The sequence below is a fragment of the Macaca mulatta genome, chromosome 16, assembly GCF_049350105.2.
Source record: "Macaca mulatta isolate MMU2019108-1 chromosome 16, T2T-MMU8v2.0, whole genome shotgun sequence".
NCBI lineage: Eukaryota > Metazoa > Chordata > Mammalia > Primates > Cercopithecidae > Macaca > Macaca mulatta.
This window is the reverse complement of record NC_133421.1, coordinates 88,430,906-88,456,040: the sequence shown is the minus strand read 5'-3', so window position 1 is coordinate 88,456,040 and position 25,135 is coordinate 88,430,906. Positions and strand designations below refer to the sequence as shown.

Sequence of the window (25,135 nt, the reverse complement as noted above, 5' to 3'; positions counted from 1 at the left end):
TACGAGGTCAAGAGATCGAGACCATCCTGGCCAACATGGTGAAACCCTGTCTCTAATAAAAGTACAAAAATCAGCTGGGCGTGGTGGTACGTGCCTGTAGTCCCAGCTACTCGGGAGGCTGAGGCAGGAGAATCGCTTGAACCTGGGAGGCGGAGGTCGTAGTGAGCCGAGATCACGCCACTGCACTCCAGCCTGGCGACAGAGTGACACTCCATCTCAAAAAACAAAAATGAAACAAAACAAAACAGTTAAGTTTCTGGAATCTTACGGATCATACCTACTCCTTTCTAAATATTCCGTGGGTTAATCAAAAGAGATTTCGTCGAACAGATTTTTTTCTTCTATATTTCTTGCATTGACAAGTCAGTTAGGACACTTACTCTATAGTAAGAATTAGGAGATTGCCTTCTTATTTCAAGTATGGGGGCACACATCATAGGTCATTTGGAGCAGGAGGGATGAAACATCCCTCTGCGTTTTGTGCTGGATGGTTGGGAGACTTCAGCTTGAGAGCCGTGTAGCCGGTTGAGTCTGCTTTCCTGTTATTGTTCCACCCCTTTCCTGCTCTCTTCTCCAAGATGAAAGTCTTCAGAGTGGGCTTCTAAAGAAAAGTAATTTGCCTGAACCTGTTCATTTGCTCCATTGCCACACTACTTCTTGATTGTCTCTAAGTATTGTTGCAATTTAGTTTCAGTTGCAATAATAGAGGCATGGAGGAGGTGGAAAATTATTTAGAAATGATCAAGAAGTGAATCCCACATCCTCTGAAACTGCTGCTAATGTTGTTTTGCTTCTCTGTTTGCATTAACTTCAGAAAAACACAAAAGCAGTGAAGGGTATGTAGGGGATTTCTATGACTGGTCGTTATCCGGGATAGCGTGACATTGTATATTTCTGCTTTTATGGTAATGAGATGGTTATTAGCTGCTTTCTTTAGTGACTGAATTTTATAACAAGGGCCAGGATAATACCTTCCTTATCCAAGTCTTTTTATATTTTCCACCTTTTCTTTTTTTTTTTTTTTTTGAGACGGAGTCTCGCTATGTCGCCCAGGGTGGAGTGCAGTGGCCAGATCTCAGCTCACTGCAAGCTCCACCTCCCGGGTTTTTACGCCATTCTCCTGCCTCAGCCTCCCGAGTAGCCGGGACTACAGGCGCCCACCACCTCGCCCGGCTAGTTTTTTGTATTTTTTAGTAGAGACGGGGTTTCACCGTGTTAGCCAGGATGGTCTCGATCTCCTGACCTCGTGATCCGCCCGTCTCGGCCTCCCAAAGTGCTGGGATTACAGGCTTGAGCCACCGCGCCTGGCCGCACCTTTTCTTTTCTTTTCTTTTTTTTTTTTTTTTGAGATGGAGTCTTGTTCTGTCGCCAGGCTGGAGTGCAGTGGCGCAATCTTGGCTTACTGCAACCTCCAACTCCCTGGTTCAAGCCATTCTCCTGCCTCAGTCTCCCGAGTAGCTGGGACTACAGGCGCATGCCACCACGCCCAGCTAATTTTTGTATGATTAGTAGGGACAGGGTTTCACCATGTTGGCCGGGATGGTGTCTTATCCCCTGACCTCATGATCTGCCTGCCTTGGCCTCCCAAAGTGCTAGGATTACAGGTGTGAGCCACTGTACCCAGCCATTTTTTTTCTTTGAGACGGTCTTGCTCTGTCATCCCGGTTGGAGGGCAGTGGTGTGATCTCGGCTCACTGCAACCTCTGCCTCCTGGGTTCAGGCATTTCTCATGCTTCATCCACCTGAGTAGCTGGGATTACAGGCATGCGCCACTGCACCTGGCTAATTTTTGTATTTTTATTTTATTTTATTTTTCAGACGGGGCCTTGCTCTGTTGCCCAGGCTGGAGTGCAGTGTCGTGATCTTCGCTAACTGTAACCTGCCTCCCGGGTTCAGGCAGTTCACCTGCCTCAGCCTCCTGAGTAGCTGGAATTATAGGTGGACACCACCACGCCTGGCTAATTTATGTATTTTTAGTAGAGATGGGATTTTGCCATGTTGGGCAGGCTGGTCTCAAACTCCTGGCCTCATGTGATCTGCCCACCTTGGCCTCCCAAAGTGCTGGGATTACTGATGTGAGCTACTGCACCTGGCCAGTTTTTGTATTTTTAGGAGACTCAGTGTTTCACCATGTTGGCCATGCTGGTCTTGAACCTCTGAGCTCAAACAATCTGCCTGCCTTGGCCTCCCAAAGTGCTGGGATTACAGGTGTGAGCTCCTGCTCTTGGCCATTTTCTACCTTTTCTTGAGTCTTCAAGGCTTCTGTTTCAGAAGCATGCCCTTACCTGGCATTGTTAAATCTATGTTGTAATTAGTAGTGTTAGGTATGAATGATGGAATTGGCATAAGGCTATTAAAAAAGCCTATTTTCGGTCGGGCGCTGTGGCTCACGCCTGTAATCCCAGGCCAAGGCAGGAGGATCATGAAGTCAAGAGATGGAGACCATCCAGCCAACATGGTGAAACCCCGTCTCTACTAAAAATATAAAAACTAGCCAGGCGTGGTAGTGCACGTCTGTAGTCTCAGCTACTTGGGAGGCTGAGCCAGGAGAGTCGCTTGAACCCGGGAAGTGGAGATTGCAGTGAGCCGAGGTCGCACCACTGCACTCCAGCCTGGGCAACAGTGAGACTCTGTCTCAAAAAAACAAAAACAAAACAAACACCTATTGTCTAGTAATGTCACAGATTTGTGTTTTTTTTTTCCTTTTTTTTTTTTTTTTGAGATGGAGTTTCGCTCTTGTTGCCCAGGCTGGAGTGCAGTGGCACGATTTCAGCTCACTGCATCCTCCACATCCGGGGTTTAAGCAATTCTCCTGCCTCAGCCTCCCAAGCAGTTGGGACTATAGAAACCCACCACCATGCTTGGCTAATTTTTGTATTTTTCTTTTTTTTCTTTTTTTTTTTTTTTGAGACAAAGTCTTGCTCTGTCGCCAGGTTGGAGTGCAGTGGTGCGATCTCGGCTCACTGCAACCTCTGACTCCCTGGCTCAAACGATTCTCCTGCCTCAGCCTCCCAAGTAACTGGGATTACAGGTACGTGCCACCAAGCCCGGCTAAGTTTTGTATGTTTAGTACAGATGGGGTTTCACCATGTTGGCCAGGATGGTATCTATCTCCTGACCTTGTAATCCGCCCACCTCGGCCCCCCAAAGTGCTGGGATTACAGGCATGAGCCACCGCACCTGGCCAATTTTTGTATTTTTAGTAGAGACGGGGTTTCACCATGTTGGCCACACTGGTTTCGAACTCCTGACCTCGGGATCCACCTGCCTCGGCCTCCCAAAGTGTCGGAATTACAGGTGTGAGCCACCGCATCGGCTCACAGGTTTGTTTCTATGAGCAGTTTGTAATTGTTTATTCAATCAACAAGCATGAGTGATCATTTCATACTATGTAGTCCCTGTTGTCACCGATGCTTTGAGTCTAGAAGGAGGAGACAAATATGGCAGCAAGCTGTGAAGGAGCATGTTACGGTAGATGTGGCAGGTGTGTGCATGAAAAACGTAGGTAAACCAAGGAGAGCAGTGCCAGTTCCACTGGCGTTGGGATGACACTGGACTGGCCAGGGGAGTTTGTAGAGGAGCTGGCCCTTGGGCTGGATTGTGAAAGATGAGTTAGTGCCAAGTAGGAAAACATTGCAGAGAAATATGTATCAAGCAAAGAGAATGAGAGGACAGGAGGTGTGAAGCAGTTTGGCCACTTGGGGAGCTACAAGTGGTTCTTTGTGCCTGGAGAGCAGGCTCTGAGCAGAGGGAGGAGGCCAGAGGCAGGGTTCGAAGAAATGGGGGATAGTTATGGGGGGCTTCAGTATGTGTTGTTACCCGGGACTTATTCTCTGGGACATGGAGCTATGATAGGGTTTAAACCAGGGTATTTTATGATGATTATTTTGCTTTTTGTTTTGAGACATAGTCTTGCTGTGTTGCCCAGGCTGGAGTTCACTGGCGTGATCTCAGCTCACTGCAACTTCCGCCTCCTGGGTTCAAGTGATTTTCGTGCCTCAACCTCCTGAGTAGCTGGGATTACAGGCACATGCCACCACACCCGGCTAATTTTTGTATTTTTAGTAGAAACGGGGTTTTGCCATGTTGGCCAGGCTGGTCTTGATTTCCTGGCCTCAAGTGATTTGACAACCTCCATCTCCCAAGGTGCTGGTGTGAGCCACTGTGCCTGTCTTTTTTTAATTTTTATTTTCTATTTTTGCCAAGAGGGGAAGGGAGGGAGAAAGGAAGCAGGTGGAGGAAAGGAGAGGGAAAAGCAGAGCATTATATTGCATTTTAGAAAGATTCTTCTGACTTAGTGTGGCTCAGATTGGCAGTGGAGAGACCCTTAAGGAACTTATGGAGATAGGTGAGCTAGGTGATGAGGGCTTGAATTCAGGCTGTGGGAGTAGGAGGTAGGAGACAATAAATACAGGACCGGTGAAGGACATGAAATTGATGGATTTGGTTGCCAGTGTTTGCGAGGGACAGCATTGAAAGGAGACAAGGGAGACAGAGCGACGAAAGTGAGTGCCAGGTTTCTGTCTGGATGACTGCTTGGAGAGTTTCCATACTCAGAACAGGCTTCGGTTTTGGGCGTATTCTGTCGAGTTTTGTGGTACTTTTACAGTGTCCACTTTGAGAGACCCATTTCGATAGCTGAATTTGGACCTGGAACTCCAGAGGTGATCAATGCATGAGTGGGAGTGGAACCCAGGGAGTGGGTGATGCTGCAGGCTGATTGAGAAGTGCAAGGATGTTGTCTTGGAATACCACCACTGAAGGGCTGGGTAGAGGAAGAGATCTGAAAGGGAGACTTTGAAGGCAGAAGTATATAACTCTTCGGGTAACTAGATGGTAAATGGAAAGCGAGAAAGGGCAGGAGCTGAAAGTTGATGCAGAGTGGAGAGCTTTTTGTTTTTACCTGGGGGATATTAAGACTATTTATAGACTCTTTTTTATACCTTTGGGCGATGATTCTGAGCGAGTCTTCAATGAAAGCATTCATATGTGCTGTGTTGTAAAGCTCCAGGATGATCGGTCTCACATTTCATTTTGTCTGTTCTGGCTTCTGTACACAGCAGCTGCAGACTATATGTGTTTTTGAAACCTGTTTAACTTAAGTTACTTTCTTTTGTGTTCTCTAATTCCCTGAAATATTATTTCCAACAGCCCTAATGATTGAAATTAAGAGAATTTGAATTTTAGCTCTATTCTGGCATTTTCAGGTGCTTCCTGCTCATTCCCCATGGATATTCCATCGTTGTCCGAGATTCAGCGTGTCCAAGGCTTGCTCCTGGCCCTTTTATTCTGGTGTTTCCTCTAGACCTCCCTGAGTTTTTGAACTTTTATCACCGTTTACTTGTCACTCCAGTCATTCAGGCTTGAAAAAAACACTAGATCCTTTTCTGTTTCTTGCCATTTAAATTGTTTTCCGTCTATCCAACCACCCCTTGGTTCATCTATTCATCCATTTGTTCAGACCTTTTAAATTATTTGTGTCAGGGTATTTGCTTGATGCTCAGGCTGTGAAGAATTTTAAGATACAGGCCCTGCTTTCCAGAAGCTCACAGTGTAGGGCGGTTCACATGGAAATTTGCTATGGTGGAAATACCAACAAATGCTATGGGAGCCTGGGGACTTTCAGCTTTCACTGTGTTCTGAGTGAGACGTACTTAAAAAAAATTGTTTTAAAAAATTTAGACATGGGGTCTTACTATGTTGACCAGGCCGGTATTGAATTCCTGGCCTTAAGCAGTCTTCCCATCTCGGACTCCCAAAGTGCTGGGATTACAGACTACCGGATTACAGACTACATTGACTTTTACTAATTTATTGAAGATGGAGACTTCTTCAACTTGTTCTCTAACTTTGACAAAGACTTCTACGATTTCTCTGTGTCCAGACTGCAGTGACAAAGCATGGAGGAAATTAAATTCTAAAAAGATTTTTAGAATTAGAATTGAAATATTTATTTTATGGGTTTATAACATCCCAAAAGAAGTAGGGATTACAACCTAGACTTTGGGGTCTACCCAGGCAGTTACCTCCTGGGATGAAATGAGATGGGAACATGCCAGAGTAGGTGTCACTGCTTTCACTATTCCCACACTAGGAGTTCACGGCTTGCTGCACATCAAGTTCATTGCTGAACATTTTTCGTAAGTTCTTCTTTAATCCTCACAGTTACCCTGTGGGTGGGAACAAATAATGTACTGATTTTATAGGTGAGGAAATGGAGACGTAGAGAGATTCTAAAGGGACATAGCTGATGAGTGGCTGAGCTGGCACCGCAAGCTGCATTTCTCAGGCTCCATGCAAAGACCGTGCTTTGAATGGGCTTTTTCTATACTGGCTGCTCATTCACACCCCCTCCTCATTTTTATGTCCTTGCACTTTTACATACCTTATATGCTATTTGTGTATTTTCTTTGTTTTTTTTGCTTTTCTCAGACCTCTCAGAGATGAATTTATGTACTTTCTAAACTTTCTTTCTCCTGGGAGTGGGATACAGCGTTTTATATCTTGATATAGTTTGTAGAGAGTTTTGGTTAAGCCTGTGTTGCTGGTTGTTACACACATTTACGTTGAAAGAGCCATTGTTAATCTTAGGGTTGAAATTTGAGGAGTTTGTAGGTTCATGCAGTAAAGGCAGTATTTTTTTCCCTAATCCTCCGGGTAGCATTCATTTTAGGGGCTGCTGTTTCCTCCCAGGGACTGTGGTAAACTGGGTTTGACTTTGTGGCGACAAGAATTACGCAGCCTGGCCTTTGATGATTCCCTGGAACCAGAACATGTTTTGTGGTTGGGCCACTAGAGTTTATGAGAAATCCAGGTAACCAGGTAAAGGTTAACAAATCTTACTGAGCTTGTCTCTCAGCCATTTCCAGGGGCCTTTTCATGGCTTCTCTTTGCCCTTCTGCCCTTTATGACTAAATAAAAAGGCTGCTGAAAGAACTCGTTTAACAGTGAGACAGGAGAACACTAGCAGAATGGCGTTTCTTCCAAGGAGTTACAGAGCATCTCCCAGAGTCTTCCTGCCCGAAGCCTTGACTTGGAAGCTTTGTCTCCTGCTAGAGGAGGGGCTGGCTTTTTTTTTTTTTTTTCCTGTAGAGATGGGGTCTCACTATGTTGCCCAGGCTGGTCTCAAACTCCTGGGCTCCGACGATCCTCCCACCTCCCAAAGTGCTGGGATTACAGGTGTGAGCCACCGTCCACAGCCTAAGGCTGGTTTTTGACAGGGCCTCATTGGAACATGAGTACTGTGGTAGGGTCACCAAGGATCTCAAGACAAGATCCTCTAGCTTTGCAGGTTCAAAAATAGACTTTGGGACTTGGATTTATGCCAGTTTATTCATGCTCTTGCAGGATTTTTAAAAAATCAACTTGTGATCATTTGCCTGCTCTCAGCTCAACTGTGGACTCTGGTTCTTGGGGAGCACATCCAGGGACCCCTGGAAACACTATTGTCTTGTGCTGTGACACCTCTTGGTTTTTGTCTTCTGAGGGACCATCATTCTTTAGTCAGGACAGCAACCTGACAATAGAGTCAGATACAGCTTTTGAGGGCTCGCCAGTTGTCTTGCTTGGCATTGAAACCCTCTTGGACTTCTGAATAGCCCACTTCATGCTTATGTCCTCTAGAATGAGGATTACTTTTTTTTTTTACTTTATCTCCTCCAGAATGGCATTACTTTTTTTTTTTTTTTTTTTTTGGAGATGGAGTCTCACTCTGTCACCCAGGCTGGAATGCAGTGGTACGATCTCAGCTCACTGCAACCTCTACCTCCTAGGTTTAAGCGATTCTCCTGCCTCAGCCTCCCAAGTAGCTGGGATTACAGGCATGTGCCACCATTCCTGGCTAATTTTGTATTTTTAGTAGAGACAGGGTTTCACCACATTGGACAGGCTGGTCTCGAACCCCTGACCTTAGGTGATCCACCCGCCTTTTCCTCCCAAAGTGCTAGGATTATAGGCGTGAGCCACCGTGCCTGGCCAAAGTCTTTTTTTGAAGTTAAAAACATCCAGAAAGCAGCCAGATGGACATTTCCATTGTATTAGTTTCCTGTTGCTGCCATGACAAATTATCACAAATTTAGTGGCTTAAGACAATATACATTATTATCTTATAGTTTGGAGGCCAGAAGTCTGGAATGGGTCTCACTGGGCTAAAATCGTGTTTCAGCAGGGTTATGTTTCTTTCTGGAGGCTCTAGGGAAAGATCTGCCTCCTTACCTTTCCAGCTTCTAGAGGCTGCCCACGCTCCTTGGCTCTTAGCTCCTTCCTGCATCTTCAAAGCCAGCAGTGGCTGGTTGAGTCTCCCCTTTCATCACTCTGACACTGACTGTCCTGCCTCCCTCTTCCATTTGGAAGAATCCATGTGCTCACCTGAATGATCTAGGATAATCTCCCTCTTCTAAGTTGGCTGATTAGGAAATTTAATTCAATCTGCAAACTTAATCCCCTTTTGCCATGGAATTTAACATAGTCACAGGTTCCAGTGATTAGGACATGTGTATCTTTGGGACCATTATTGTGTTGACTACATCTACCTTAGTGCCTTTGCCCATGAAATGTTTCTTGTGAGGATGGGCAGTTTAATCCTTCCTGCATATCATTTTCTTCTTATGGAAGTGTGCCTCATGGGTATTATTGCAGTAATTTGTAGTACTTTGTGGACTTTGTCTGACTTTTTGAAGCATTTCTAGTTTTAAAAGAGTGCTCCTAATTGAAAGGTAGGGGAAGGCATGTGCCAAAAAGCCGCCCCTTCCACTCTATATTCTGCTGATCAGCAACACTATTTGTCATCAAATTACTGGAACAGAGACCATCTTGAGTCAGAAGGTTATGTTGTTGCTCTCTGTTCTTAAGAATGTTTTTGTACTCTGAGAGTAAAGATAATTTTTCCTGTTGTCAGGTAATGGAAATGTCCCTGAATGATGAACCTTGATAGGAAAAAAAAGTTTATTATTCTAGAAGAAGATGTTGGCACAACAGTATTTGGTAATTATTTTCCCAGAAATCTGCTGTTTTCCCCCATGTCAGTCACATGATGGACACCTCATTGTGTGGAGGAAGCAGGCCAGATGCTATTACTCTTTCACACGTTTATGTTAAAGTCTCATTTGATTTAATTTCCACTCGGAATAGATGTTAAGGATACAAAACCAAATGTCTAGCTGACTACTACTGTTCTTTCCTTTTCCAGCTCTTGCTTTAGACTCCTGTTTTCTCAAACGTATAAATGTGTGTGTATAACATTCTAATAAGAGGAATTTAAGCTTTACAAAGTTCTTTAAAGTAACACTTTTTTTTTTTTTTTTTTTGACACGGAGTCTCGCTGTGTCCCCGAGGCTGGAGTGCAGTGGCGATCTCGGCTCACTGCAAGCTCCTCTTCCTAGGTTCACGCCATTTTCCTGCCTCAGCCTCCCGAGTAGCTGGGACTACAGGCACCCGCTGCCATGCCCAGCTAATTTTTTGTATTTTTAGTAGAGACAGGGTTTCACTGTGTTAGCCAGGATGGTCTCGATCTCCCGACCTCGTGATCCGCCTGCCTCGGCCTCCCAAAGTGCTGGGATTACAGGCGTGAGCCACCGCGCCCGGCCAAAATAACACTTTTAATAGTAGAAATTAATGGATGGAGAAAAGCATACAGTTAAAATCTTTTTTTTGAGACGGGGTCCCACTTTATCCCCGAGGCTGGAGTGCAGTGGCGTGATCATGGCTCACTGCAGCCTCAATCTCCTGGGCTTAAATGAGCCTCTTGATCCTTTCAACCGCGGCCTTCTGAACAGCTGGGACTGTGAGGGGTGCGACAGATATCTGAATTACCGCCCAGTCTGCAGCAACCTCAGTTCTTCCTCCTCAGAAGAAAGAATTAGACTGAGGGGCAGAAGGCAGAAAAACAGACCTAGGCAAGTTTTAGCGCAGGAGTATAAGTTTATTAAAAAGCTTTAGAGCAGGAAAGAAAGGAAAGTACACTTGGAAGAGACCTAAGTAGGCAACTTAAAGGACATGCGCCCCATTGAACCTTGATCCTAGGATTTTTTTTTTTTTTTTTTGAGACGGAGTCTTGCTCTGTCGCCCAGGCTGGAGTGCAGTGGCGCGAGCTCGGCTCACTGCAAGCTCCGCCTCCCGGATTTACGCCATTCTCCTGCCTCAGCCTCCTGAGTAGCTGGGACTACAGGCGCCCGCCACCTCGCCCGGCTAGTGTTTTTGTATTTTTTAGTAGAGACGGGGTTTCACTGTTTTAGCCAGGATGGTCTCGATCTCCTGACCTCGTGATCCGCCCGTCTCGGCCTCCCAAAGTGCTGGGATTACAGGTGTGAGCCACCGCGCCCGGCCGATCCTATGATTTTATGTGCTGGCCGTGGCCGGCGTCTTGAGCCGCTTTGCCTTCATGCTTCAGGGTGAGCGGCGCACCAGCGTGGCGCCTGTCTGAGACCGTCTTCCCTTTCCGGTGGAATGCCCCCAGAAGGTCATACTCCACCATTTTGTCTCTTAATGCGCATGCTCGAGCTCTCTCGTCCAATTCCTGTGATTTTATTGGAAGCTGATTACCAATTTCAAGTGTGAGTAATCTATTTGGGAAATTGCTTCTCCCTGGCGCCAGCTGTCAGTTATCACTTTAGTGTAACAACTGTGGACCATCAAGGAATTACCTCTCCTTGGTGCTGGCTGCCAATTATTTATTATTTTATTTATTTATTTATTTATTTATTTATGAGACAGAGTTTCGCTCTTGTTGCCCAGGCTGGCGTGCTGTGGTGCCATCTTGGCTCACTGCAAACTCTGCCTCCCGGGTTCAAGCGATTCTCCCGCCTCAGCCTCCTGAGTAGCTCGGATTACAGGCATGTGGCACCACGCCCGGCTAATTTTTGTAGTTTTAGTAGAGACGGAGTTTCACCATGTTGGTCAGGCTTGTCTCGAACTCCTGATCTCAGGTGATCCACACCCCCCCCCCCCCACCGGCTTCTCAGAGTGCTGGGATTACAGGCCTGAGGCACCGCGCTGGGCGTTATTTTTTATTTTTTGAGGCAGGTTCTGGGTCTGTTGCCCAGGCTGGAGTGCAGTGGCACAATCTTGGCTCACTGGAACCTCTGCCCCGGAGACTCAAGCCATCCTCCCACCTCAGCCTCGTGAGTAGCTGGGACTACAGGTGTGCATCACCATGCCTGGCTAATTTTTGTATTTTTTGTAGAGATGGCGTTTTGCCATGTTGCCCAGACTTGTGAGCTTACGTGATCTGCCCGCCTCATTCTCCCGAAGTGCTGGGATTACAGGCGTGAGCCACCACGCCCAGCCAGTTATCATGTTTAGAGAGGCAGTGTGATAACCGCTGACCTATCACCTGATGATCGCCAGTATTCCTGGTGGGTGGGGGCACGGGGATCCCTCTCCTGACCCGCTCGTGCCTGTACAGGACTACGTGTAACAGGACCATATGTATGCCATCATGCCCGACTAATTGTTTTTTCATTTTTTGTAGAGATAGCGTCTCGCTGTGTTGCTCAGGCTGATCTCAAACCCCTGGCCTCTAGCAGTCCTCCCACCTTGGCATCCCAAAGTGTTGGAATTACAGGCATGAGCCACTAAGCCCAGCCTCTTTTGATTTTTAAAGAGGTTTTAATAAGCTTTGAGTAGTGTGAGTGCTTTTAGTTCCCTATATTATCACATTCCCAAGGTCAATTGATTTTAACACGGAAATAGGTTACACATCACCCCATTCCAGCCTAGAGCAGAAGGACTAGGAAAAAACAGTTCCTGTGAGAATTAGTTCCCCTTGGAGATCTGAACCTTGGAGAAAACAAGAACCTCTTGAGTTTTGACTCAAAAGGTGGGGAACTGCTCATGTGTACCAGAATATGTGCACAAGGGTGTTTATTGTATCATTGTTATGTGACTGAAAACTTGGAAATTGCGAGGCTGGGCGCGGTGGCTCACACTGTTAATCCCAGCATTCTGGGAGGCCGAGACAGGTAGATCATAAGGTCAGGAGTTCAAGACCAGCCTGACCAACATGGTGAAACCCTGTCTCTACTAAAAATACAAAAATTAGCCAGGTGTGGTGATGCATGCCTGTAGTCCCAGCTACTCAGGAGGCTGAGGCAGGAGAATCGCTTGAACCCGGGAGGCGGGTATCCTGTTTATCAAGAAAATATATACAGACCGTCTCTGACTTATGATGGTTGACTTTACGATGGGTTTATTGGAAAGTAACCCCACTGTAAGTTGAGGAGCATCTGGGATATATTTTGGTTTTGAGAAGTGATGTCATCAGACTTACTTGATATCTGTTACTTTTAGAAAGATAAGTATATGATGCTTTTTGTGTAAAATTACTTTTCACTTCTATTTAAAAATCTTGAGGTCTGTTGTAATGGGATTTTTGATTTTCTTGTGTTTAGAAAAGAGGGTTTTAAGATAGTAAAATGTTGTTGCTTTCTTTTGAACATATATAAAAAGAAAAAAACAAAAAACCCTAGCTATTTGGATAGAGGCCAGAATTAAAACATCAGTAGTCAAAAGAGGGAATTCAGTGTTTCTTGAGTTTTTAGCTTTATACGTCTAAATTTGTAAAATTCAACCGTGTATTTTCTGTTCCACATGGGCACCTTTTGCAATTGTGGTAGTCAGATGTCCTCGGCAGATGAACATGCAGAAGTGGTTTGTTTAGCCTACCCTTTTAAAGTTCATAATCTAGTAAATTTAGGTTAGAATGGTGATTCCCATACTTGACTAACCTTCAGAATCCCTGGAGGAATTTTTCAAAACCATTTATTCTGAGTCCTTACTCTAGCCATACCAACTGTACCAGGATCCCCCAGGGTCGGATCCAGGAATGAGTGAATGAATGAATATGTACATACATGCACACTCTTGTACACACACATGCACACAAATACACTTTTAATGCTCCTAAATTTGAGGACCCCAGGTGTGGAAACCCACGCTTCGGAACCTCAAACTGTTCTCATCAAGGTCACATCGCACAGGCAGGCTCTGGCTTGAGTTGGCCCAGCCAGAGATGGTTCCCTTCATTTCCCACGTTGAGTGTATAAAATGATTTCACAAGAATTTGTGCGTCCATGATTGTAGGAAGGGATGGCTGAGTATTGAATGCATTTCCTCAGCTGTAACTATCAAATTTATGTGGTTTTGCTTTAAGCCATTGCGTATTCTGCTTGGAGGGTTTTGAACTTACAGAGGTTTTTAAGAAGAGGCTCAACAGATGAAAGAAGCAAAAATAACCAACCTTGGATTTTTTTTTTTTTACTCCTTTATTATAGCTACCAAGTATATAGCTACCTACCCACTTTAGCTTCCCCACGTGTCTTTGTGTGGTTTTCTCTGTTTTGTTCCTTTTAAGAGATACCTTCTCTTTATGTTGCAGCTGTTGCTAGGCAGCCACTGGCCAGGTGCCAGTTTGAGAGTCCTGATCTGTGCAACAGTGAGGAGGTGACCTAAAAAGATCCCTTTGCCTATCCCTGTTGGATGAAAGAGGGGCTTGGCACTGGGACGTAGAGTGCTAGGCGCACAGGACCTATGGAGAACTGAGGCTGCACCCACTTACCCAAAGCGTCTTTGGAGAGTATCTTTTAGTCCTTCCTCAGGGGCAGTTGGCATATAGTCTGAAAATGAAGCCACCTCAGGCAGTGGGCTTCGATTGGCTAGAATTGTGCCCTTCTTACTTTAGCACTTTGGCAAACATGGAAAAAATTACTATTATGGAAATTTTCTTTCTGTTTTGAGACAGGATCTCACTCTGTTGACCAGGCTGGAGTGCAGTGGTGTCTTAGTCCACTGCAACCTCCATCTCCTGTGCTTAAGCAGTCCACCCACCTCAGCCTCCTGAGTAGCTAGGGCTACAAGCACATGCCATAACTCCATGCATGCCGAAAGCAGATAATGAGACCTACTGGATCAGAATGAGACAGAGTAGTACACATCGCAGGAACATCAGCAGGAGAGTGCTGGTACCCCTGACTTCAAGTCTCACGGGGTGACATGATGGGCCCAGATGATGGCTATGCATGAATTGGGTTTGTCTACAGCGGAGAAACCAAGGACCACCACGTGCTTAGCACTTTCCTTCCTTTCTTTCTCTCTTTCTTTTTTGTTTTTTTGAGATGGAGTTTTGCTTTTGTCGTCCGGGCTGGAGTACAATGGTGCGATCTTGGCCCACTGCAACCTCTGCCTCCAGGGTTCAAAGCAGTTCTCCCGCCTCAGCCTGCCGAGTAGCTGGGATTACAGGCATGCACCACCATGCCCGGCTAATTTTTTAATTTTTAGTAGAGATGCGGTTTTTCCACATTTGTCAGGCTGGTCTTGAACTCCTGACCTCAGGTGATCTGCCCACCTTGGCCTTCCAAAGTGCTGGGATTACAGGCATGAGCCACCGCGCCTGGCCTGGGCTTAGCACTTTTCATAGCAAGTGGTAGACAGGCCAGGCCTCTTCCGCTGGGAGGGAGCATGTCATACTAAAGTCTCCTTGAACCAACTTCATGTCGCCAGCTACAAGAAGACAGACCCGGCAGTTTGGCACTCTCAGCAAGGACATGCAGGGATGCTTGGGGCCTCAGCCAAAGGCAGCATGATATAGATGGACCGTAGTTTAATTAATCATCCTGTCTTGTTATTTAGAAGTTTCCAGTTTGTTCCTATAAGAAAGAATCCTGTAACATTCTTTATTTATTTATTTATTTATTTTGTTGAGACGGAGTCTTGCTCTGTCACCCAGGCTGGAGTGCTGTGGCTGGATCTCAGCTCACTACAAGCTCCGCCTCCCGGGTTTACGCCATTCTCCTGCCTCAGCCTCCCAAGTAGCTGGGACTACAGGCGCCGGCCACCTCGCCCAGCTAGTTTTTTGTATTTTTTTAGTGGAGACGGGGTTTCACTGTGTTCGCCAGGATGGTCTCGATCTCCTGACCTTGTGATCCGCCCGTCTCGGCCTCCCAAAGTGCTGGGATTACAGGCTTGAGCCACCGCGCCCGGCCGTAACATTCTTGTAGATACAGTTTTGCTCACATTTCCAGTGATTTTCTTAGGCTAGATTCCTGTAAGTGGACTTAACTGGGTTAGAGAGTTTAAAGTCTCTTGGTATGTACTGCCAAATGGGTTTTCAGAAAGTGTGAATCAGTTTACACCTCACACCAGTATATGATGATACTTGTTCATTTATCCTTTTTGACATAGAATTATTATTTTTTTAACTTTTTTTTGAAATTTTTTTTAAACTTTTTTTTTTTTTTTTTTTTTTTTAGGCAAAGTCTCGCTCTGTCGCCCAGGTTGGAGTGCAGTGGCACAGTCTTGGCTCACTGCAATCTCCACCTCCCTGGTTCAAGCAATTCCCCTGCCTCAGCCTCACAAGTAGCCACGCCCAGCGAATTTTTTTATATTTTTAGTAGAGAAGGGGTTTCACCATGTTGGCCAGACTGGTCTTGAACTCCTGACCTCAGGCAGTCCACCCACTTCAGCCTCCCAAAGTGCTGGGATTACAGGCGTGAGCCACTGCGCCCGGCTGAATTTTTTTTTTAATCATTTGAGTTGTTGATATAATTACAGTTTTTTCCTGCCTCTGTCAGTGTTGGCAGGATGAACTTTGTTCTAAGAACCTTGGCTAGTGTTTACGTGTATTAGAATGGGAAAATTATAGCAGCTTCTTTCCCAGGTCGTTTTTTATTCATCTATTCAACAGATATTTATTGAATACCTATTATGAGCTGGGCACTCTATGGGCCTTGCAATTTAGACATAAATAGAGTTCTCAGGTACCTTACATTCTAATCAGAAGGAGAACTTTGATCTCTAACCAAGACCTGTTTAATTCATAGTAGGGTTTCTTTTTCTTTTCTTTTTTTTTTTTTTTTTTTTTTTTTGAGACGAAGTCTCGCTTTGTTGCCCAGGCTGGAGTGCAGTGGCGCGATCTTGGCTCACTGCAAGCTCCACCTCCCAGGTTTACGCCATTCTCCTGTCTCAGCCTCCTGAGTAGCTGGGACTGTAGGCACCCACTTCCATGCCAGGCTAATTTTTTATATTTTAGTAGAGACAGGATTTCAATATGTTAGTCAGGATGGTCTCGATCTCCTGACCTCGTGATCCGCCCGCCTCTGGCCTCCCAAAGTGCTGGGATTACAGGAGTGAGCCACCGTGCCCGGCCTCAAGGTTTGAATTTCACCATAACTTAAGAAACCCTCATCCTTTGGGGGAATGACAGTGAATGCAGTTTTAAAAAAAGAGGCCAGGTGCAGTGGCTCACGCCTGTAATCCCAGCACTTTGGGAGGCCAGAGGCAGGTGGATCATGAGGTCAGGAGATCGAGACCATCCTGGCTAACACAGTGAAACCTTGTCTCTACTAAAAATACAAAAAAATTAGCCGGGCATGGTGGCGGGTGCCTGTAGTCCCAGCTGCTGGGGAGGCTGAGGCAGGAGAATGGCATGAACCCAGGAAGCCTGGGCAACAGAGCGAGACTCCATCTCAAAAAAAAAAAAAAAAGAAAATTCAAACCTTGAAATTTCACCTTGTGAAGAATAATCTTAGTCTAATTTTTGCTGTATTTATTGGACTATAGGCAGTGGTTGAACTTTGTGTTCCTAACCTCTCAGCATCCTTGTGTCTCCTGGTGACTGTGAAAGCTTTTTTTTTAAAATGGGATCTTTCTCTGTCACCCAGGCTGGAGTGCAGTGGCATGATCATAGCTCACTGCAGCCTTGACTTCCTTGGCTCAAGTGATCCTCCCACCCCAATGGTATTTTCTAATAGACATGTGTGTCCCCAAAATGTGTTAAAGACTTTTGAAGATGAGTCCACTCAAATAATGATTTAGTTCTGAATAGACAGATTTTTAAATTCCTTTTTTTTTTTTAGATGGGGTGTCACTGTGTCACTCAGTTTTCTGAAGGAATTCAAATAGCCTCAGTAGCACACTACGGGTACTAACTGACATTTTCAGCACCTTTTATTGGTGATGATGAGCACATTCATTTTCATTTATCTATTTGCTGCAGACTGTTTAGGTTCCTTCCCTTTGTTTTAAAAAACTTATTGAGGTGTAATTTACATAGAATAAACTGTATCCATTTAACTTGTACAGTTTGTCTGGGCACTGTGGCTCATGCCTGTAATCCCAGCACTTCGGGAGGCTGAGGCGAGTGGATCACTTGATGTCAGGCGTTCGAGTCCAGCCTGGCCAACATGGTGAAACCCTGTCTCTACTAAAGATACAAAAATTAGCTGGGTGTGGTGGTGGGTGCCTGTAATCCCAGCTACTTGGGTGGCAGTGCCACAAGAATCGCTTGAACCCAGGAGGCAGTGGTTGCAGTGAGCTGAGATCACGCCACTGCACTCCAGCCTAGGTAACAAAGCAAGACTGTCTCAATCAATCAATCAATGGTATATAATTTGATAGGATATATTCAAAGTTTTGTACACTAGTGAAACCACTATCACAATAAAGATACAACATTTTCTTGACCTGAAAAAGATGCTTCATGGCCCTTTTTGTTTTGTTTTTCTTTTCTGTTTTGTTTTTTTGAGACAGTATCTTGCTCTGTCTCCCAGGCTGGAGTGTAGTGGCGTGAACATGGCTCACTGCAACCTCAGCCTCCTGGGCTCAAGCAGTCCTCCCACCTCAGCCTCCCGAGTAGCTGGGACCACAGGCACGCCCCACCACGCCCACCTAATTTTTTATTTATGTTGCCCAGGCTGGCCTTGAGCTTCTGGGCTTAAGCAGTTCCCCTGCCTCAGCCTCCCAAAGTGCTGCCACCGAGCCTGTCCGCTTCATGTCCTTTTGCAGTCCATTCCTCCCTCTACCCCTGGCCCCAGGCAACCACTGATCTGCTTTTTGTGACTACAGATTAGTTTGTATTTCCTAGAATTTTATGTAAGTGAAATCATACAATGTTACAATGTGTATTCTGTGTCTGGTTTTCTTTCCTTTTTTAAAAAAAAAACCAAAACCCATAGCCAACCTCAGACGTGTCTGGCTTTTACTCAGAATGATGTGTGAATCATTTTACAAAAGGGGTGAGGCCGGGCACGGTGGCTCACGCCTGTAATCCTAGCACTTTGGGAGGCCAAGGCAGGTGGATCACGAGGTCAGGAGTTCAAGACCAGCCTGGCCAATATAGTGAAACCCTGTCTCTACTAAAAATACAATAATTAACTGGGCATGGTGGCCCATGCCTGTAGTCCCAGCTACTCAGGAGGCTGAGGCAGAAGAATCGCTTGAACCTGGGAGGCAAAGGTTGCAGTGAGCAGAGATCGCGCCACTGCACTCCAGCCTTGGTGACACAGCGAGACTCCGTCTCAAAAAAAAAAAAAGGGGGGGTGAGATGGGGGACTCCATATATTTTTAAAGGGATTATTTAAAAAATCATTTTAGAACAATTCTGCAAGGGTGTTTTGGTGTTTGAAGTACTAGGCTAGACAACATACTTCGGAACTAAGAATTTAATTAAAGGTTACACTAAAGTATCAGTGATTATGTCCCCATATGAGGTAGATGGCAGGAGTTAAAAGTAATTAAAGTTTGCAGAAGTTGGTGTTTTCATAATTGGAGTATGGCAAATCACCTGTTTAGTCTGTTTACTACCTTACTATATGCTATCTTCTGTCCTAATTGTTATTACTGCTCAGTTAATGTTTATGATCTACTGTTAGATTCCCTAAGGGCAGTGTGCAAAGCCCATGTAATTAGGGATTCAGCAGCCCTCCGACCTTTTGTTGTTATCTTTATTTATTTATTTATTTATTAAGTAGAGACAAGGTCTCACCATGTTGCTCAGGCTGGTCTCGAACTCCTGGGCTCAAGTGATCCTCCCGAAAGTGTTGAGATAACAGGCATGAGCCACTGCCTGGTCAAGAGCATGAGTCTTCTGGGGAGGTTTGGCACTTGCTTGTGGCACCGGCCTTGTGTCTTTTTATTTTTTCTTCCTTTTTTTCCCTTATAATTAAATTAGAGATAGGGTCTCACTATATTGCCCAGGCTGGTCTAGAACTCCGGGCCTCAAGCGATCCTCCCACCTCAGCCTCCCAAAGTGCTAGGATTGAAGGCATGAGCCACCACGCCCAGCCTAGTAACCATTTAGTGACAGTCTGTTAGATGTGCTGGGGTGGCATAAGAAGCTTGCCTCCAATTGTCCTCATGCTCCTGGTGACTCTGGTGCCCCTCTCCCACCCTGCCCTACACTCACTCATACATGTGCCTTAAGACTTTGGGAAAAGGAAGAGTAAACCTTTGGGGGAGATTTGGTAATCCTGAGTGTACTTTTTCTTGCTTTATGTGTTCTTATGTGTCCTGTTTCCCAAGATTATGGAAGTCTTGGCAGGACTAGTTTTGAACTAAACAACAACAACAAAATTCATGTGTTACAGTACTACCTATGGTTTTGTATTTAATTAGGCATTTTAACATTTTCAGTATCATATTTAATATGTATAATCACATTGTGATATGAGGTGTGTGACCTTATATTTACATGGTTAAGATTACAAACTGAAATACGTTGTTGAAGTTCTCTGTCTTGGCCAGGCGCAGTGGCTCACGCCTGTAATCCCAGCACATTGGGAGGCCGAGGCGGGTGGATCATGAGGTCAGGAGTTTGCGACCAGCCTGGCCAACATAGTGAAACCCCGACTCTACTAAAAATACAAAAATTAGCCAGGCATGGTGGCAGGTGCCTGTAGTCCCAAATGCTTGGGAAGCTGAGGCAGGAGAATCATTTGAACCCAGGAGGCAGAGGTTATGGTGAGCTGAGACTGCACCACTGCACTCCAGCCTGGGCAACAGAGCAAGACTCCGTCTCCAAAAAAAAACAAAAAAGAAGAAGTTCTCTGTCCTGTCTGAGATGGTCAGCAGCATTGTTTATCCCTGTAACCCTGGTACTCTTATTGATAGTAGAGATTTTACTCCAATTAGGTACTTTTTAAAGGTAATTTCTGTGAAAATCTCTATAAAAATGCATATTAAAAAACTCCTTTACAGTGGAAAAGAGTAATAAATAACATTTCCTTTTTTTCCTCCCAAGCTCTGAACCTACTAGAAATAGAAAAAGAAATCTGAAAGTGGAGATCATATGATCGGCCTTGTAACTGGTGAAGAGAGGGAGATGGAGGAGTCCTCATTTCAAACATCTAGGAAATATGTTGCAAATTGGTAAAATAGGTTAAATTTCTCTGCAGTAATAGGATCTTTGAACTAGACTATTTGAAATTATCATTTGAGGCCAGATGCGGTGGCTCATGCCTGTAATCCCAGCACTTTGGGAGGCCATGGCGGGCAGATCACTAGAGGTTAGGAGTTCGAAACCAGCCTCGCCAACATGGTGAAACCCTGTCTCTACTAAAAGTACAAAACAATTAGCTGGGCATGGTGGCAGGTGCCTGTAATCCCAGCTACTCAGTAGGCTGAGGCAGGAGAATGGGTTGAACCCAGGAGGCGGAGGTTGCAGTGAGGCAAGATCATGCCACTGCACTCCAGCCTTGGTGACACAGTGAGACTCCGTCTCAAAAAAAAAAAAAAAAAAGATGAAATTATCATTTGATATAACCAATAGCAGAGAGATACCTGTACTCTGATTCCTTCTACATTTATGCAGTCAATCCTTGTTATTTGTGGATTTTATATTCATGAATTTTCCTACTCACTAATGTTTATTTGTAAATCAGTCCAAAGGTGGTGCTTTTGTAGTCATTTCTGGACATTCACAGAGCAGTGAAAAATGCAATTTGCTCCGTGTACACATTTCCAGTCACTGTGAAACACGGTGACTGATTTCTTGTTTCAGCCTTCATACTGTAAACAAATGACCTTTATGTGGTCTATTTAGCATTACATTGTTTATTTTTATTTTTTTCTGTATTTTTGTGCCTTTGCTGGTGACTTTGCTCTTTAAAATGGCCCCTGATCATAATGCTGAATTTCTGTCTAGTGTTCCCAAGTACAAGAGGCCATGATGTGCTTTATGGAGAAAATACAGTATGTTAGCAAAACTTTGCTCAGGAATGAGTTACAGTGCTATTGGCCATGAATTCAACGTTAATGAATTGACCACTGGCTGAGCATGGTGGCTCACATCTGTAATTCCAGCACTGTGGGAGGCTGAGGCAGGTGGATTGCTGGAGTTCGAGACCAGCCTGGACAACACGAGGAAACCTTGTCTCTACTAAAAATTGAAAAAATTAGCTAGGTGTGGTGGTGTGCGCCTGTGGTCCCAGCTACTCAGGTGGCTAAGGTGGGAGGATTGCTTGAGTCTGGGAGGTGGAGGTTGCAGTCAGCTAGGATGCATCACTGGACTCCAGCCTGGGTGACAGAGTGAAACCCTGTCTCAAACAAAACAAAACAATTTGTATTAAATAAGACATCTTTAAACAGAAACATACATAAATAAGGTTATGTATTTTTCAGTTGACAAAAGCATGACCAGAGGCCTGTAGGAACCTAACCTGTATTTCTCCTAGGAGCAACGGTTTAGTCTTTTCCAATTCATTGTTAGCAATGACTTTTTTTTTTTTTTTTTTGAGACGGAGTCTCGCTCCGTCACCCAGGCTGAAGCACAGTGGTATGATCTTGGCTCACTGCAACCTCTGCCTTCTGGGTTCAAGCAATTCTCCTGCCTCAGCCTCCCGAGTAACTAGGACTGTAGGCGCCCACCACTGCGCCTGGCTAATTTTTGTATTTTTCGTAGAGACAGGATTTCATCATGCTGGCCAGGCTGGTCTCGAACTCCTGACCTCGTCATCCACCTGCCTTGGCCTCCCAAATGCTGGGATTACAGGCGTGAGCCACTGTGTGCGGCAACAGCAACAACTTTTTAAACAATAACTACTGTGAATAGCAAGAATCAACTATAGCTTAGCCCTCTTCCTACCCCTAAACTTCAGGCTGTAACATCCCAGTGCCACATTTGACATCTCCCAGGGGATACCTACAGCTGGCATGGTCTCTCACAGCTGGCATGGCCACAGCAGAGCCCCTGGTGCTGTGCCCCTCTCAATTCACCCCACCTAAGAAATAGCATATCCACTCACATAGGTGTTCCCATCAAATATTTTGAATGTTTTGATATCAGCCCTCCCTTTCTCTTGTTTTCCCTATCCAGTTCATTAGTAGTACTGTTTATTCTACTTCCAAAACGCATCTTGAAGTCATCTGTTTTTCTGCATCTCTGCCGCTAAAGTGCTAGCGGAGGCCGCTGAATTACTTGCCTGGATGCCACATGAGCTTCCCATAGTTGATGCCACTGGGTGCACCCATATCATGTTCTCTCCCTTCTGGGCACGTGGAGAACCATATTCTCACCCCCTGGCCATTGATTTGCTGTCCTTTTCAGACCCAGAGGGAGCAGGCTAGGAAACAGTTTGTGGATTCAATATGTGGTATTATTTTAGGAGCACTTGGTATTTCTTTGGGTAATAGTAGCTTCTGCAATTTGAGGACTGCATCTAAACCTGTTAGGATTATTTTTTGAACTGCAAGGGAATTTTTTTTAGGGCAGATAAACATCTGAACAATGTATTAAGTAAAAGCTTGGAGAAATTCTTGGAAAAAAAAACACTTCAAAAATAGATTGTTTTAGAGTTCTTTTTTTCTGAAACCACCTGCCTTCTCAAGCAAGACAATTAGATTTTAAACAATGGTTTCTGCTTCCTTAGGATTTTTTAAATTTTTATTTTTGTTTATTTTTTTGAGACAGGGATCTCAATTTGTCACCCAGGCTGGAATGCAATGGCATGATCATAGCTTACTGCAGCCTCGACCTCCTGGGCTCCGGCGATCCTCCCACCTCAATCTCCTGAGTAGCTGGGACCACAGGCACACCCACCAAACCTGGCTAATTTAAAAAAATTTTTTGTAGGGGTGATTGAGTCCCAATCTGTTGCCCAGACCGGAGTACAATGGCCTGATCTGTGCTCTCTCTGATTCCTGGGTTCAAGCAATTCTCCTGTCTCAGCCTCCCGAGTAGTTGGGATTACAGGTGCCCACCACCACGCCTGGCTAATTTTTGTATTTTTAGTGGAGACGCGGTTTCGCCATGTTGACCAGGCTGGTCTTGAACTCCTGACCTCAGGTGATCTGCCCGCCTTGGCCTACCAAAGTGCTGGCTGGTCTCAGACTTTTGGGCTCAAGTGATCATCCCACCTTGGCCTCCCAAAGTGCTAGGATTACAGGTCTGAGCCACCATGGCTGGCCTAGTTTGTTTTTAAATCAGTAACAGGTATCAAGAAGTTTGGACTGGCTGACCTTGGTGGTCCTATCTGTTGCCACCTTTGCTCTGCCCCACACAGTATGTGGGTGTGCTGGGACCTCCTCGCGAGCTCCTCTGTCATGTGACGGTTCCGTCTTTAGGGCTGTGGCAGGACTGTGCTGGTTCAGTTTGCTCTATGTCAGCTGAGTAAAGGATGGGTGGAGTATACTGATTTTGTAACTTGTAACATTTGGTCTTGTGGTTTTGCAAGGAAGGGGTGATATATAATCAGTAAGGCAGGAGAGCAAAGGAAACAGGAAGGGGATCTGCAGTGCTCCTGTATCAAAGTAGATCTCCAAAGCAAAAAAGGGCAAAGGCAAGCACACTTCTCCCGCCCACCCCGCTTTTTACTTACTCTTATTTGATCAGAGAACTTTGCTTGCGTGAACAATCCTTGAAATAAGGCTGGAATTTTTTGGTAAAAATTCCTAGCTGAATTTGGTTTAGAAGTATACAGAAAACCCAATGAATTAATTGAATAATCTCCCTTACCCCCTTCTCCAGACGGTTCTCCTGTATTCTCCCAAGTAATAAAAGTACTAGAAAGATCAACTGTATTTATCATTAAATGGCTGGTGCTTATAATTTTTATTCCTTTAATCCAGTTAAACAGTGAGCTTTCCTGATAACCTAGGCATTGTTGTCCCCGACAATAACCTGGGCCTGTTGGATGTTTAAACATTTTCTTTGACCTGGGACTGTGTTGAAACCATTTGTTAATCACACAGCAGGATGATCAGTGCTTACACCAGCTGATGGGACACCTGGCATGAATACTCAGTGATCCCATAAAACCACGTCAAGCTGAGGTTCCATGAACAGTTTTCATTTTTGATGATAGGACTCATAGCTCTCAGAATCAGACAATGTTTAGAGGTGAAACTTAACCACAGATGTTGGTCAGCATCTTTAGTTTGTTTCCTTTGTGTGGGGTGCGGTGGCAGACAGAGAGCCATGGGATGGGAGGAAGCTCCGGAGCTGGGCTTTGAATAATGGGTGGGATTCAGAAAAGTAGAAAATATTGTGAAATTTATTGTATTTTATTTTTTTGAATGAAGCAACAAAAACAGAGATTTATTGAAAATGAAAGTATACTCCACAGTGTGAGAGTGGACCCAAGCATAGGGGCTCAAGGGCCAAAATAAATTGTGAAATTTATTTTAATCAAAGTAGAACATAGATATAGTTTTAAAGATCCTATACAGCACAAAAATGGACATGCTTATAGCAGCATTTTTCATAAGAACCCCACAGTGGAGACAGCCAGCTGTCCATCAGCTCATGAGTGGGTAAAGAAGATGAAGTGCGTCGCTACAAGGGAAGATTCTTTAGTCGTAAAAAGGAATGAAGTTCTGACACACACTGCAACATGGCTGAACACAGAAAACATTGTGCCGGCCGGGCGCGGTGGCTCACGCCTGTAATCCCAGCACTTTGGGAGGCCGAGGCGGGCGGATCACAAGGTCAGGAGATCGAGACCACGGTGAAACCCCGTCTCTACTAAAAATACAAAAAAATTAGCCGGGCGCGGTGGCGGGCGCCTGTAGTCCCAGCTACTCAGGAGGCTGAGGCAGGAGAATGGCGTAAACCCGGGAGGCGGAGCTTGCAGTGAGCCGAGATCGCGCCACTGCACTCCAGCCTGGGCGACAGAGCGAGACTCCGTCTCAAAAAAACAAAACAAAACAAAACAAAAAAGAAAACATTGTGCCAAGAGAACGAAGCCAGTCACACAAGGCCATGCATTAGGCAAACCTGTAGAGACAGACAGTAGATTAGTGGTTGTCAGGGGTTTGGGGATGCGGGAATCGGGGTGACCCCTGTGGGGTATGGAGTTTTCTTTTGGGGATGATGAAAATGTTCTAGAATTAGATAGTGGTGGTGGTTGCATAACTTTGTGAATATATGAAA

The 25,135-nt window shown here is 45.1% G+C and overlaps 1 protein-coding gene and 2 long non-coding RNA genes across 7 annotated transcripts in view; all 3 read left to right on the top strand.

Moving 5' to 3' along the window:
* The window catches only part of CYTH1 (cytohesin 1), a 106,127-nt gene that overhangs the window by 9,534 nt on the left and 71,458 nt on the right, over window positions 1–25,135 (top strand). The window contains exon 1 of one of the 5 annotated variants that reach the window (XM_077968919.1): window positions 10,929–10,959. The gene's annotated coding sequence lies outside the window, so the exon portion shown is untranslated. 5 annotated transcript variants of the gene reach the window in all.
* On the top strand, window positions 26–5,407 carry LOC144336012 (uncharacterized). Its single transcript, XR_013407404.1, has 2 exons — window positions 26–1,227; window positions 3,100–5,407. It is a non-coding gene; the product is annotated as an uncharacterized LOC144336012 (long non-coding RNA).
* On the top strand, window positions 15,827–24,294 carry LOC144336011 (uncharacterized). Its single transcript, XR_013407403.1, has 2 exons — window positions 15,827–16,054; window positions 21,694–24,294. It is a non-coding gene; the product is annotated as an uncharacterized LOC144336011 (long non-coding RNA).